The sequence below is a fragment of the Aquarana catesbeiana genome, linkage group LG04 (genome assembly GCF_042186555.1).
Source record: "Aquarana catesbeiana isolate 2022-GZ linkage group LG04, ASM4218655v1, whole genome shotgun sequence".
NCBI classification, from domain to species: domain Eukaryota; kingdom Metazoa; phylum Chordata; class Amphibia; order Anura; family Ranidae; genus Aquarana; species Aquarana catesbeiana.
In genome coordinates this window covers 429,501,341-429,513,941 of record NC_133327.1, presented here as the reverse complement: position 1 = coordinate 429,513,941, position 12,601 = coordinate 429,501,341, and positions in this window count along the sequence as shown.

Sequence of the window (12,601 nt, the reverse complement as noted above, 5' to 3'; positions counted from 1 at the left end):
TGAACCGGCTTTTTCTAGTCTCGTCGTACATGGTGTACGTCACCGCGTTGTTGGCGATCGGAAATTCCGACAACTTTGTGCGACCGTGTGTAGGCAAAACAAGTTTGAGCCAACATCCGTCGGAAAAAATCCTAGGATTTTGTTGTCGGAATGCCCGAACAAAGTCCGACCGTGTGTACGGGGCATAAGTGTTTGAAAAGTGGCAGGCTGGTGTAGAAGTTGTCAAGGTATATGTGATATCCTTTGTTCAGAAGTGGGTATGCCAGGTCCCATACAATCTTTCCAGTTGTGCCCATGTAGGCCGGGCATTCAGGGGGCTTGAGCTGGGAATCTCTTCCTTCATATATGCGGAATGCATACAGATATCCCGTGACTCTATCACAGAGCTTGTAAAATTTGACTCAGTATCTGGCCCTTTTGCTACGAATGTATTGCTTTATTCCTAGCCAGCCTGAAAAGGGTACCAGGGTCTCATCTACACATATATTCTGATCAGGGACATAGAGTTCTGCAAATCGTTGGGAAAATAAATTTATCAGTGGGCAAAATTTATATAACTTATCATATCATAATGAAGAAATCGCATAGTCATCTTGTATCGGGACATGGACATTACAGCAGAATAAATGGACATGTGGTGGATGGGGTTGGTGGGCCAATAGGCATGTCCTTCTTTTTTTTGTAAGTCCCATGTTTATGGCGAGGCCCATAAACAATTTGAACTCCTCCAAATTCAGATCTCTCCACTCAAATGGATGGGCATATGATGATTGGGGGTTGTTGGCAATATACTGCTGGACAATTAAATTGGTCTGGTCCACAATGAATTGCAACAAAGTGTCAGGCAAAAACAGATAAAAGCAATCGATCTCTGTGAAATTTTGGGTGTTGACCTGCACACCTGGCTGTGTTGTGAAAGGGGGAATAATTGGTGATCCCGAGTCGGAAGGCAGCCATGTTGGGTTGGCAAGACCATCTGGAATGTATGTAGAGACCCTGGCTCTTGGGGAACATGACACTCCAGTAGTTGGGGGATTTAAATTCCTGTGCTGGTACTCAGGCATGATGTGGCAGCACTGGTACTGGGCCTGGGCATTTGTTCCCAGGGCCTATCGCCGGCAGCAGCACTGGTACTGCGCATTTGTTCCCGGAGCCTATCGCTGGCGGCAGCGCTAGTACTGGGCCTAGGAATTTGTTCTTGGGGCCTATTGCTGGCGACAGCGCTGGTACTGGGCCTGGGAATATAATCCTGGTTGCTGGTGGCTGCCTGGTTTCCAGAGCGCTGTGCCCTTTTAGGAGGTACCCATTCTTCATCTGAATCATTTGCCGATCCACTATTCTCAATCGGTTCAAATGCCGAATTTGATTCTGTATCAGAATTGGAATCCGATTAGAACTCCCCACTGCTCTCATCAGTCATGGAGAGGATCTGGAATGCCTCCTCATTGGTACATAATCTTTTGGACATGACGCTAATGGCTGTGTGATGGGTGGCAGGTGACGGTCACTGATGGGCTGTGCGATGGGTGGCAGGTGACATTCACTGATAGGTGACAGGCTATGGACGGTGAAGGGTGATGGTCACTGACGGGTAATGGGTGATGGTCACAGAAGGGTGACAGGCCACGTTCACTGATGGGTGACGGGTGATGGATGACAGGCCATGGTCACTGATGGGTGACGGGTGCACCGCTGACGGTCACTGATGGGTGACAGGTGATGAGTGACAGGGCACGGTCACTGATGATTGACGGGTGCACTGCTGATGGTCACTGATGGGTGACAGGCCACAGTCACTGATGGCAGTCTCTTATGTGACAGGTGCACGTTATGGGGTGACTGTGGTGACTGTTGGGTGACAGATGACAACAGGGGGGCGATGGGACAAGTGTGATGTTGGTGCATACACTACCGACCACAGATCGGTAACACACTGTTCCTGGCTCTTCTCTCCTCACACTGGAAACGGTGTGTGAGGAGAGAAGAGCTGGTAACAGATAGTAACCGATCTGTGTTTACATTTTGCGATCGGCTGTGAATGGATCACAGCCAATCATGTGGTAAACAGCTGCCGGCCAATGGCTGTTTACCAGCATCGGTGATGAGCAGTGTTCCCAGGAACACGCTGCCACCGACATGCATGCGCAGTGCACTCGCGATCGCATGCACACGCCGTGTAAAGTGGGGAGGTACCATCTGTGATCGACCGTGACTTCATCACAGCCAGTAACGTGGTAAACAGCCATGCCCAATGGCTGTTCACCCCCATCGATGACGAGACACGCCTCCACGGACAGTACAGGGCTGTGTGCACACGATCGCGCACATGCCCTATTTAAATGGATGGGCGTCATATGACGCCCACCCAGAACGAGAGCCGCACTGCCCAGCCATCATATGACGGTGGGTAGACATGTGCATTCGTTTTCATCCGAATGCATTTTCATCCAAATTTCAGGTATTTTCATTATCATTTTAACAAATGATAACGAAAGTGCAGAATACGAAAACCGGAAGATTCGACATAAACAAATGCTTTATTTTAGTTTTCGTTGCGACAACAGTTCGATATAGATAGGAGATTTGACATGATGCTGACAATAACAATCGGTGTCCATCGAACCTGTGGTCGAATGTGCCTAACCTTAGCTCTATTAGTCCAAGATTATTCTACATAGAGAGAAAAGATTCGACATAGAGAGAAAAGATTTGACATAGAGAGAAAAGATTCGACATAGAGAGAAAAGATCGCTGCTGGAATTGAGTGGGGGAAGTAAAATAAAAATAATGATGATGATGAATGTTATTGGCTGATTGTAACCAAAGAGGAGGAGCAGTAAAATAGCTAGAACTAAGTACACACGTACAGCCAACTTACTTTCACTTACAATTTGCTAGCAGAGAGAGACACACGCTGAATCATTTCAGAAGACAGGCATTCTTAAGGTTCGTTTGTCAGAGAACCTGAATTATTTAGCAATTAAGCATAAGCACAGCAGCAGAACAATAGTGAAGCAAGCTACAGTTCAACTTAAGTTTTTCATAATAATCTGCTGCTATTGTGTTAGTGTTGTGAACTTGATAGTGATACTAGTGTTGCTAGTGTTGTGATAGCCTCAGAGGCTTCCCGTGTTGTAGGGGGTGGGGGTGGGGTTATTATTATAGATTCTATATTATAGATTGAGATTCTATATAGATTCTATATACCCTATCTTGTTACCTGTCTGATCAGTGATCACTATCACCAGTCCATTTCTTGTTTGAACTATATACATTCAACATGAACGATGAAGATTCGACAAAGCAGCAAAAAGCATACAAACGTCGAACCTTTGGCTTATGGTGTCTGTCGAAAGTTCTAAGAAGATTTGATGGAGCAGCTAAACTATACGGCATCCTACAGTTTCGCTGCTCCGTCGAATCTTCTTTGAACATTCAACAGACACCATAAGCCTTCAATGACAGATTCGACCTTAAAGTGGAGTTCCACCCACTTTTACAACTCTTCAGCATCCCTCACTAAACTGTGCACTGTAAACGAATTGGATATTTTTTTATTTCTTTTCTCAGCACCTACTGTATATCTGCTGTATTCATTTTTCATTTCCTCCTCCCTGGCCGTGGCCCTTTGCATCATTTCCTGTTTGCAATGCCTTCTGGGAAGGGGTGGCCACTTTCTCTGACACTACCGTTGCTATTGAAACCTAATCTGAAACCAATTACACTGCTTGTGCTGCACTGAGCATGTGCGAGATCTGCAAGGATGAGATCCAGGAAGAAATACAGTTTGGCTTCAGATGCTCACACTTAAGATGGCCACGGCCTGCTGTAAGTTAATAAAATAACAATCTACTGCTATAAACTAACAAAACAGACCTTAGTTTACAGACTAACTTTACTAGAATACATTAAGCGTGTGTATTATAGGGGTATTTTTATTTAAAAAGTATGATTTCGGCTGGAACACCTCTTTAATTAATTTGAATTTTTGGACAAATGCAATTTTTAACGAAAAACAAAATAAATAAAAACAAATTTCGGGAGTAACTAAATAAATGTATTTTTCGGACAAAAACGAAATTGCGAAAACGGTGGGCAGTCGGCAAGCGGTTAAGAAATACAGAAATACGATTTTTAAAATTTTTTATTGGGTATGTTTTATAGCAGAATTGTCGGTCTTTTTTTGTTTATAGCACAAAAAATCAAAAAAATCAACCAAATACTACTAAAAGAAAGCTCTATTTGTGGGAAAAAAAAGACAACAATTTTATTTGGGTACAGTATCGCATAGCTTCCAACTGTCCCTGATTTTGAGGGACTGTCCCTGATTTGCAGCAATGTCCCTCTGTCCCTCTTTCCTCCTCATTTGTCCCTAATTTTGGTCTTATCTATGTAGTTGTATATAAAATGCACTATTTACCTTTTAAAAAGTGTTTCCCAGAGCTAAACCTTTGATCCAAATGCAACATTTCTGCATTTGTAAATTTGATAAGCCAATATAAAGGAATAGTAGTGGTAAAAAAAGCACTTGTGGGTAAACTAATCATTTTTTGGGAGTTAATTCTCCTTTAGGGGGTCGTGGTGGGGGGCATGTCCTATGCCTACATACTTTTGCTAGTAGGTGTCCCTCATTCCCATCTCAAAAAGTTGGAAGGTATGGTATCGCACGACCAAGCAATTGTCAGTCAATGTAACACAGTTCCATATCGCAAAAAATGGCCAAGTCGTGAAGTGGGTAATTCTTTTGGAGGTCAAGTGGTTAACTACTTCAGCCCCGGAAGATTTGGCTGCTCAATGACCAGAGCACTTTTTACAATTTGGCATTGCGCTGCTTTAACTGGTAATTGCGTGGTCATGCAATGCTGTACCCAAATGGAATTTGCGTCCTTTTTTTCCCACTAATAGAGCTTTCTTTTGATGGTATTTCATTGCCTCTGCAATTTTTATTATTTGCTATATAAATGGAAAAACCCGAAAATTGGGAAAAAAAATGATATTTTCTGATTTTTGTTATAAAAAAAATCCAATAAACTCAATTTTAGCCATACATTTAGGCCAAAATGTATTCTGCCACACGACTTTAGTAAAAAAAATTCCAATAAGCCTATATTTATTGGTTTGTGCAAAAGTTATAGCGTCTACAAACTAGGGTACATTTTCTGGAATTTACGCAGCTTTAAGTTTAAGACTGCCTATCTCATTTCTTGGGGTGATAAAATGGCAGGGCAGTACAAACCTCCCCCAAATGACCCCTTTTTGGACAGTAGACACCCCAAGGAAATTGCTGAAAGGCATGTTGAGCCCATTGAATGTTTCATTTTTTTTGTCACAAGTGATTGAAAAATGACAAAAAAATAAATAAAAATTACACAAAGTTGTCACTAAATGATATATTACTCACACATGCCATGGTTATATGTGGAATTACACCCCAAAATACATTTTGTTACTTCTCCTGAGTATGCAGATACCACATGTGTAAGACTCTGCTGCAGATTTTCTACAGTGTACAACCACGTGGTTGTTTCTGCATGGCACTGTGATGGCACTGTGTGCATGGAGTGGCACTGTGATAGCACTGTGTGCATGGTGTGGCACTGTGATGGCACTGTGTGCATGGTGTGGCACTGTGATGGCACTGTGTGCATGGTGTGTCACAGGCCCATCTGAGGGAGCTACTTGTGAGTAATGAGTTTAAGGCTCTGTCTCCACTAGTGTGACTTGTCATGCGACTTTGGTCACATAAAGTCGCATGACAAGTCACAGCCCATTGATTTCAAAAGCAAATGTCCCCATCTATGCACCTTTGAAAGTCAGTAACTTTGAAAAGGTGCCTGCACTACTTTGATGCAACTTTTGATGCAACTTTGATCCAGAGTGTAAAGTTGGATCAAAACTGCACTCAAAGTCGCACTCTAAATCGCACAGCTTTGGAGTTGCACTAGTGGAAACGTAGCCTAAGGCTAGAGTGTGACTTTGGAGTGTGACTGTGATGCAACTTTGAGTGATCAGCTCCTCCCATCCTGTATACGCCCACTGGTTACACCTGGGACAGTGCCCCTCCCTGGAAGTGATGTCACTAGCTTTCAGGGACCACACCCACTGGCTGATTTTAGTCTCAGAAGGAAGTAGAATTGAAGTGACATGACAGCACTGGATACTGCAAAAAAAGGGTATAAAAACTGGGATTTTTTTAATTTTGAGAAATAAGGCTGAACTTGGCTCACATTAACCACTTGCCATCCGCCATATAGCAGAATGACGGCGGCAAAATGGTTTCAATATCCTGACTGGGCGTAATATGATGTCCTCAGGATATTAAGCCGCTGCGTGCACCTGGGGGCGCGCATCGTGGTGATCGTTGTTGCGGTGTGTCAGTCTGACACACCGCAACTCTGAACTAGGTAAAGAGTCTCTGACGGAGACTCTTTACCATGTGATCAGCCGTGTCCAATCATGGCTGATCACGATGTAAATAGGAAGAGCCAGTGGTCGGCTTTTTCTCACTCGCATCTGACAGACTCGGGTAGATCGGCTGCTCTTCTGGCAGGGGGGTCTGTGCTGATTGTTTATCAGCACAGCCCCCCCTCGGATCCCACCCAGGACCACCATCATGCCACCCAGGAGCACCAGGATGGCCATGCACACTAGACCACCAGGTATGCCCCCCCTAGACCCCCAGGGAAATACCAATCTGTGCCCAGGCAGCTGCCAATCAATGCCCAGGCAGCTGCCAATCAGTGCCCACTCACAAAGCCTACCAATGCCAGTGCCACCAGGGATGACTATCAGTGCCGCGTATCAGTGCCTATCAGTGCCACGTATCAATGCCCATCAGTGCTGCCTATCAGTGCCCATCAGTGCTCAGCAGTGCCGCCTATCAGTGTCCAGCAGTGCCGCCTATCAGTGCCCAGCAGTGCCCATCAGTGCCACCCATAAGAACCCATCTTTGCAGCCTTTCAGTGCCCATCAGTGTCACCTATCATTGCCCATCAGTGCCCACCAGTGCCACCCATGAGTGCCCATGAGTGCTGCCTATCAATGCCCATCATTGCCGCATATCAGTGCCCATCGTCAGTGCCCGCTCATTGGTGCCACCTCATCGGTGCCGCCTTATCAGTGCCTGTCAGTGTCTCCTTATCAGTGCCCATCAGTGAAAGAGAAAATGTACTTATTTACAAAATTTTATAACAGAAACAAAAGCAAAACTTTTATTTTTTTCAAAATTTTCAGTCTTTTTTATTTGTTTCGCAAAAAATAAAAACCGCAGAGGTGATCAAATACCACCAAAAGAAAGCTCTATTTGTGGGAACAAAATGTTAAAAATTTAGTTTGGGTACAGTGATGGATGACCACGTAATTGTCATTAAAACTGCGACAGCGCTGAAAGCTGAAAATTGGTCTGGGCAGGAAGGTGTATAAGTGCCCTGTATTGAAGTGGTTAATGATTACAGGGGAGAATTTAAGTGTTAGCGTGGACTTCCACTTTAATGGTCTAGTCAGTCAACCTTGAATAGATGGTCGGAAATTGAGACGTGTTCCCTTTAACCGGCACACCCTTGCTCTCTGATTTTGTCTCCCTCACTCTGAGGATCTAGCATTTGTGCTTTGTTAAGTTCTCTCTCTCTTCACCATGCCCTCCAATGTCCAATGTGCTTTCTAATCATCTCATCCCAGACAGTTTATCTTATACCCATGTGGTACCCTGGGCCCAGACATCCCTCTTTCAGCTACATCACTGTGCTAACCCGAATGTAATTTGATGATTTTCAGACTAATTATCACATCCCTAAGCATATGTTTTTCTCTTATCACCAAATTAAACATTATTTCTCCTCCCTATCCCCATCCTTTACCCTACCTAAACCCACTGCATTTGAATATGTATGTGTCCAGGGACCTTATAAACGTAATATCCTGCAACTAAAAATTACTACACAAATCTACTCCTCTTACTAAGGACTCTAATGCCGTGTACACACGATCGGACATGCAGACAAGGAAATCCTGGTATTTATTTCCGACGGATGTTGGCTCAAGTATGTCTTGCATACACACGGTTGCACAAATGTTGTCGGAAATTCAAATCGTCAAGAACATGCTGAAGTACAACACATACGACGGCACTATAAAGAGGAAGTTCAGTAGCCAGTGCACCACCCTTTGGGCTCCTTCTGCTAATCTCGTGTTAGTAGAAGTTTGGTGAGAGATGATTTGCGCTTTCCAGTCTCGTGCTTTTCAGATCGTTACTGCTCTTCAGTTTGTGCTTGTGGGTTCGTATCTGGTTTTCAGTGCGTGTAGTCAGTTTGTATCTGGTTTTCAGTGCATATTTTTATATTACGTATTTGATTTTCAGTGCGTTCTTGTCCACTCATTTCTGATTTTCAGCTAACTCTTCTCAGGCCTTTCTGATTTTCAGTGCATTCCATTCGTTCTGACCAGCCAACCGTTTTGAAGCCGTGTTGAGGTTACATATTCATTGTAGAGTTCATGTTGTGCAGGGGCTTGGTGTTGGGGTTCTTACTTTGACCCATGCCCAGTCCATGAACAGGGCAAGGAGGAGTTCATGGACGAAGAATTGGTTGCTCCAGCGTGACCAATTCTCGCACATGCCTTTGTTGCGGGAGATGTATGAGAATAATCCTGATGATTTCAGGAATTATCTCTGTTTTACACCATCTGTTGGCTTTGTTGTCCCGTTATATTACGAAGCAGGACACCTGCATGCGGCAAGCCATCACTCCGGAACAGAGGCTCATCGCCACTTTGCGGTACTTGGCAACAGGGAGAAGTCTGCAGAACATCAAGTTCTCGACAGGCATCTCCCCCCAGGCTCTGGGGATCATTATTCCAGAGACCTGTTCTGCCATCATTCAGGTCCTGCAGAAGGACTATATTAAGGTAAGATTTCTCCTTTAACATCACATTCTATGTATTTAATGTTTGCTAATGTATTGTATTTATTTCATCCTTCCCTAATTACCATGATTGTAATATGCTGTGAATGTCCTCTTTGTCCTCATGCATGCTGGAAGTTTTTAAAGTTCCTTTTTTGTCCTTCATGTATATTTGCCTTCACTAACCTCCCCAGCATGCTATCCTGGGCTCATACACACCTAGCCTAGTCACTTAACATCACTTAACAATGTATTTTGTCAGCTCCATAGTAGTGCTTTACCCTAAACACCCCCTAAAATGTGAACAAATGTTATTTGTGTGCTTAAATTCAGGCAGAGTGCAAGAGGCTTTTTTGGGGGGTCCCCAAATCATTTGGAACCCTCCCTCCCCCCCCCAACCGCTAAGTCAGCTGATACCAATCCTCTATCTATACACACTATACCTACCTCTTTTGTGGTCATATTTCTGGGTGAAGTCACCAAAGCATGTAGTGAAAGGGCCTGCCTGAATACTTTCAAATGGTACTGTTTAAAGTTTTGTTCTCCTATTATCTTGATAGGTAATTGCAGAATGTAAAAATGTGCTTCAATTTGGACAGTGTGTATTCATATTTTTGTATTATGACACTTCTTACCTGTCCAGTGGGCAGCCAATAATGTAAGTAAGGAGGGCCTGGCCAAAGTAACACACATTATTTAGGTATTCAGCTCTCAATGAAGTAGAGAAGGTTACCTGTCCAAAACATACCCCCTCTAAAATTTTGACAATGGGCCATCAGAGGGGGGTGTATAATCTGCTTGCAAAGTTATGTCCAAAAGTCCTAATTTTCTTTTTTCTTGTTTGACTTCACAGTTTCCTTCAACACCACAGGAATGGCAGACTGTGGCATCCCAGTGTGGCATCCCAGTTTGCCCAGCGGTGGGACTTTCCCAACTGTGGAGGGGTAATAGATGGGAAACACGTCCACATAGTCCCACCCCAACACAGGGTCATACTATTACAACTATAAGGGGTTTAATAGTATTGTGATGTTGGCAGTGGTGTCGGCGACATATGATTTTCTCTATGTGGACGTGGGGAAGAATGACCGGATGTCGGTGGGACTTTCCCAACTGTGGAGGGGCAATTGATGGGAAACACATCCACATAGTCCCACCCCCCAACTCAGGGTCATACTATTACAACTATAAGGGGTTTAATAGTATTGTGATGTTGGTGGTGGTGTCGGCGACATATGATTTTCTCTATGTGGACGTGGTGAAGAATTGCCACATGTCAGATGGTGGAGTCATCGCCCAGTCCGAGTTCTACGGACGGCTCCAGAGTGGTGGCTTGGGCTGCAGAAAACAATGTGTCTGGTCTTCCGTTCATCATTGTTGCTGATGAAGCGTTTGATGGTTCTTTCTTTTTAAGGATGTTCCAAACAGTTGATTTGGTCACATCTAATGTTTTTGCTATCTCTCTGATGGGTTTGTTTTGTTTTTTTAGCCTAATGATGGCTTGCTTACTGATAGTGACAGCTCTTTGGATCTCATCTTGAGAGTTGACAGCAACAGATTCCAAATGCAACTAGCACACTTGAAATTAACTCTCAACCTTTTATCTGCTCCTTGAAAATGGGATAATGAGGGAATAACACACACCTGGCCATGGAACAGCTGAGCAGCCAATTGTCCCATTACTTTTAGTCCCTTAAAAATTGGGAGGCACATATACAAACTGTTGTAATTCCTACACAGTTCACCTGATTTGGGTGTAAATACCCTCAAATTAAAGCTGAAAGTCTGCAGTTAAAGCACATCTTGTTTGTTTAGTTTCAAATCCATTGTGGTGGTGTATAGAGCCAAAAAGATTAGAATTATGTTAATGTCCCAATATTTATGGACCTGACTGTACTTAGCACACAGATATTTGAGGGAAGAAATAGGAATATGAAACATTACTTGGAAATGACGTCCAATTGTCTGTTTTGGCAGAGTTCCAAGATGAAGACATGATTTTTTTCCCCTTTCTTAAAGCTGGAATACTTACCTTTTTTGGTCAAGTTTCACAGATGGAGACACCCCTAGTATCCATTGGAGCACCTGTGTGGGACACCCTAAAAAGTTTGTTCAGGTGTCCCACACTAGTAATCCTACGTGTGTAGATGTGTAAACAGCTGCTGAGTGTCCTCTCCTTACTCTGAATCAAGTTTGCATTTCATTCTAGTTACAAACCCATCTAGAAAACAATGTACTAAACTTCTTTTAATACAAATAGGCCTGAACAAATGTAGTTAACCTGTATCTTCCAAAAACATTGTATTAGTGGGCTAATGAATGATGTTTGCTATGAACGATTACTGTGCCCATGAACCTGAAAGTTGCCATTTTAAACTATACAACAGTAAAGAAAAGCACATGGAGCAGCACAAACATAATAATAATAATAGGAACACATAACAACTACTTACTTTTTAGAAGCAGTTTCCTGATCCTTCTGTACTGATCCTGCTCCCTCAATTTGAGGTCTGACCAGCATTTCCTCAATTGCTCCTTGGATCGCCGTACCCAAAAATTCCTGTGCAGACTTCTCACAACTTTAGTCACAATCTTGGCCTTTCTCACATTAGGGTATCTGTACGGTCCATGCTTCCCATCATAGTCAGCCCTCTTCAAGATGTCCACCATCTCCACCATCTCTACAAAAGCACATATTTGAGGCCTTAAATCTCTTTTGGGATCGGGACGTTCGTGGCTCCAGGCTTTCGTCCTTGCTGCTGCTGTCTTCATGCACTTGTTCTTTCTCTCCCACTGTGCCGAAAGAGAAGGGGAAGGGGAATATACTAGATAGAAGGTCAGGGGTGGGTGTAGTTTCATGCATACGCAGTGTATACAAAGCGTAACACGCGTGCGTCATACGTATGATCTGTGAGCGGAGGAAGGAGTGCAGAAGTGCCGATCGTGATAACGAAGGTACAATTTTACCTTGGGCCTATACTGCTTATAGATTGAGGCCTATATTTGGAAAAGATTAGGAGAGTTTAGCCTGATATTAGGGTTTGTCTTGTGTTGTGTCTTGCAGAGAAAATGGATATATTGAATGAGCAGGACTTTATCCCCATATTCATTGATATGTACAGAGAGCTGCCCTGTCTGTGGCAGGTAAACCACCCTTTTTATACTACTAAAATAAAGAGGAAGGCAGAGCTGGATCAATTGTTGGAATTAGTTAAGCCACAGATCGCCATGGCAACCATAAACTAATTGAAGGGCACAATTGGTGGCATGAGGAGCACTTATAATAGGGAGCACAAGAAGGTCCAGGATTCCCAGAGATCAGGAGCTGCAGCAGATGACATTTATGTACGCAGGCTGTGGTATTATGACAGACTGCATTTTCTGGCAGACCAGAGGGAACCCAGGCCAGCACTCTCCAGTCTTCCTTCAATGCTTCCTTCCATCCCAGCTGAGGCTTCCAACATCCAACCTGGGTCTTCCAGCCAGGAAGATGTGGAGGAGCCCAGCTTGAGCCAGGTATAGTATTGTTCAACATATTTCTTGTCAAAAAATTCATTATGTTAACTTGATGTTATTATTGATCACTAATTTCTGATTTATCAAAGTGTTTTACATATCAATAGACAGTAGTGACCACAAATGATTGGGACAAGAATGAAAAATGCTGGAGTCAGAATGTCTTTTCTATTTATTAACATTCAATT